Raw genomic sequence first — 4,079 nt, 5'->3', positions numbered from 1 at the left:
ATAGGGCAATTTGTTTTTTAAAATAAGAGTGCTCTTCCTTACACGGGTACTCGAGTCCTGTGAACGGACCCGGGAGTCTTGTTAGAGTCGGCCCGTACCCGAGCATTGAGTACTCGTGGATGCCCTAACACACACGCACGCACACACACGTACACACACGCCTACACACACGCGTGCGCACACACACCTACGCGCGAGCACACACACACACACACACACACACATGCGCACACACACATACACGAACACACACGCACGCACACAGACAGACACACACACACAGATACACACAGAGACACACACACAGACACACACACATACACAGACACACACGCACTCACACATATACACACACAGACACACGCACACACGCACGCATGCACATACAACTACACACACACGCGAACACACACACACACACACATAAAAATTGTTTCCGGTTTAACTGAAATCTTTCTTTAATAATCACCAATGTACTCTGTTTTTAAGACATCACACGGCGACAACGTCTAATTTTAGTTTCCACGATTTTGTTTAACAAATTGGGTAATGTTAAAATAAATTTGAAAAGGAAATACATTTATAAAAAGTTAATTTGCTTACCTGGATATGATTCAAGATGGAGTCTCCGTGAACTGTAGTTAAACTCTACCCGAGTTGACTGTACGCATGAGTGACTGTCGGGCTGGGAGTATGTAATTCGAGAGCTTCATCTTGAACTTTATAACACTAAGATTTCAGGCATGTCTATCCCGGGTAATGTTTCTGGATAACCAACGGACTTGACCCGGAACAGAAAGTTAAGCGGAGAATTTAGAATATTACTTTAAAAGTGGGAAGAAGGAGGTTAATAATTTAAGTGCGCGTCCAAAACAGAGTAACATAAATATCCTAAATTAGTATTCATTGAGAAATTTTGGCGCAATCTTAGAGAGGGCTGTCTAAAATTAAATTTATTTATTTATTTATTTATTTATTTATTGCATTAATTATTGCTAATTATTAGCCCTTAGGAGGTTGGAGAAGGAGGCAGGGAACTAGAGGTTGGGCTCAAGCCCCACAGAAAGTTTAATTAGTGGTTGGGATAGAGAGGAGCACCGGCCTCAGTGGAGCAGTGGTTAAGCCATCGGACTACAGGCTGGTAGGTACAGGGTTCGCAGCCCGGTACTGGTTCCAACCCAGAGCGAGTTCTTAAGGGTTCAATGGGTAGGTGTAAGGCCACTACACCCTCTTCTCTCTCACTAACCACTAACCAACTAACAACTAACCCACTGTCCTGGACATACAGCCCAGACAGCTGAGGTGTGTGCCCAGGACAGCGTGCTTGAACCTTTATTGGATATAAGCACGAAAATAAGTTGAAAATAAATATACCTGGTTTCCTCACTAAGACTGTATGTGAAAATTACCAAATGTGGACATCCAATAGCCGATGATTAATACATCAATGTGTTCTAGTGGTAGGGCCTCCACGAGTCCATAATATTGGACTCGTTTACTTAAGGGTCAAACTCGACCCGGACCACAGAACCCGACTAGATGATAATGAGACTGAGGAATAAAGTAAAACAGCATTATGCATCTTAATTCCAGCGCTGAACATGGCTGCCAAATCATACCATTGTATTGTATTCGACTTTTGTTTTCCCTCCATGTTTTACACCACTATAATGTAACCAGCGGCAATCCTATTGCAAAATACAATTAAATGAGAGTGCGTTTCCTTGCACGGGTACTCGAGTACTCCTGGAGACCCTCTCTAGTGGCGTCGTAAAACAAAACAAACTTGTATTTGTTTTTGTTTTATTGGAATTGGCATGTCCATTAAAAGACGACCAGAAACACATTGAATATACAGACACTGATATTCTAAACCAGAAAATATATTTAATATGTAAGTTTAATCGTAGAAATATGTTATTAATCGGCAACATCTTACAATGCAGCAAACTCAGGAATGTCCCTTTAAATAATTTTAATATTTATAAGATCAGCTCAAAGTTCAGCCAGCAAACACACACACACACACACACACACACACACACACACACACACACACACACACACGTTCCCAACGTGACCATTTTGGTTTACTGTGAAGCGCATAAAACAGTCTAGTGGACGTTTTTCCGCTCAGTGTGGCTAACGCAGCCCAGGTCTTACAGATTTATCTCCCCTATAGCCTGTAATGCACTAAGACTGCCCTAGACCGGCCTCGGTGGTGTCGTGGTTAAGCCATCGGACATAAGGCTGTTAGGTACAGGGTTCGCAGCCCGGTACCGGTTCCCATCCAAAGCGAATTTTAACGACTCAATGGGTAGATATGAGACTACTACAACCTCTTTTCTCTCACTAACCACTAACAACTAACCCAGTCTTGGACAGCCCATATAGCTGATGATGATGATGATAAGTTGTTTAACGTGCCCATATACCACTGGGGTTTCGAACACGCCCATCCAGAGTCCGACCTCCGATAAGATCGGTAACCTGACTCGGGATGGAGGAGGGGTGGGGTGGGGGTGTGGGGGGGGGGGGGTAGAGTTGAAAATGGGCAGAATTTTGAAAATAGCAATTAGTAAAAAAAGTTAATAGAATACATTTAAAAAAAAAAAAAAAAAAAAAAGTGGCAAGCCAAAAATAAAAAGAATTGACTGCTCGGCCGAATATTTATATAATTTGGAGCATTTTAGAAGGACAGTCCAAAATTAAATAAGAGAAAGAAGAGAGGATCGGACTATTTAATAATAATAATAAAAAAAGAGTAATTTCGACATAAACTTTTGAACGCAGATCTAAAAGTTTAAAGTCCGATCGATATGTCCACGTGAGTGGCCTCGTTAAGGCCGTTTGGGTGCACAGCTTATAGGGACGAGATGGGTTGCATCCCGTCAAGAAAACTCCTAGATTGACAGTCGATAGACGTTGAAGGTGTAGTGCTGTGCTGAAATACAGATCTTGAGAAGCCGGATCCGTCTGAACGAGAGAGTATCAGACTAGGGTATAGTCCAGTCGTCATGGGTTGGTATAGTGGTGCGGACGGGCCCGACTCCGGAGGATACGAGATGGTATCACTATAAAGCAAAGTAAAGTCTAGAAAAGAGTAGTAGGGGCCTACCCCGCTTCCTATTTCTTCTTAGAGTGGGGCGGTCAATCTTCCAGTGCTGCTAGGACAGGCTCGGACATGTAGAGACTAAACGCGAACAACCGTGGCGTTCTGCAGAATGGCCGTCATACGAGTCACGAAAAAACAAGTCAACATAGTCAGACGGAGAAATGACGTGGAGGCGAGGAATCTCGCTGAAAAAGAATCCAACCTGGTGGTGCAGACTGTCGAAACGAGAAGCGTTCCAGCGTTCAATCAGTTCCAATGGCCGCATACATCCCAGTAGAAAACTTCATTTCGCTGACAAAAACAACGAAATGAAGGATTCCCAAGTCGAGCACGAAAGCACGTGCAGTGTGCCCCAGCGAAACAAACACGTCTTACCGCGTGGAGCTCCAGACTGGGAATGCCCATATAGCTGAGAATACTACATGAGCGGCCGTTAGATGCCGTTTATCTTACGAGTTGTTTATAGAGAGAATACTACATGAGCGGCCGTTAGAGACCGTTTATCTTACGAGTTGTTTATAGAGAGAATACTGCATGAGCGGCCGTTAGAGACCATTTATCTTGCGAGTTGTTTATAGAGAGAATACTACATGAGCGGCCTTTTTTGGAGACCGTTTATCTTACGAGTTGTTTATAGAGAGAATACTGCATGAGCGGCCGTTGGAGACCATTTATCTTACGAGTTGTTTATAGAGAGAATACTGCATGAGCGGCCGTTAGATGCCGTTTATCTTACGAGTTGTTTATAGGGAGAATACTGCATGAGCGGCCGTTGGAGACCGTTTATCTTACGAGTTGTTTATAGAGAGAATACTACATGAGCGGCCGTTAGAGACCGTTTATCTTACGAGTTGTTTATATAGAGAATACCACATGAGCGGCCGTTAGAGACCGTTTATCTTACGAGTTGTTTATATAGAGAATACCACTGAGCGGCCGTTAGAGACCGTTTATCTTACGAGTT

At 43.3% G+C, this 4,079-nt stretch overlaps 1 protein-coding gene across 1 annotated transcript in view; it reads right to left on the bottom strand.

Moving 5' to 3' along the window:
- LOC121378902 (beta-1,3-galactosyl-O-glycosyl-glycoprotein beta-1,6-N-acetylglucosaminyltransferase-like) overlaps positions 1 to 657 on the bottom strand; it is a 37,657-nt gene extending 37,000 nt beyond the window's left edge. Inside the window, exon 1 of the mRNA XM_041507277.1 lies at positions 604 to 657. The gene's annotated coding sequence lies outside the window, so the exon portion shown is untranslated. The remainder of the gene's footprint in view (positions 1 to 603) is intronic.
- Between the last annotated feature and the right edge of the window lie 3,422 nt (positions 658 to 4,079).

The sequence above is a fragment of the Gigantopelta aegis genome, chromosome 8 (assembly GCF_016097555.1).
Source record: "Gigantopelta aegis isolate Gae_Host chromosome 8, Gae_host_genome, whole genome shotgun sequence".
Taxonomy (NCBI): Eukaryota; Metazoa; Mollusca; class Gastropoda; order Neomphalida; family Peltospiridae; genus Gigantopelta; species Gigantopelta aegis.
Note: the sequence above shows the minus strand (reverse complement) of the source record. Positions and strands in the feature narration are given on the sequence as shown.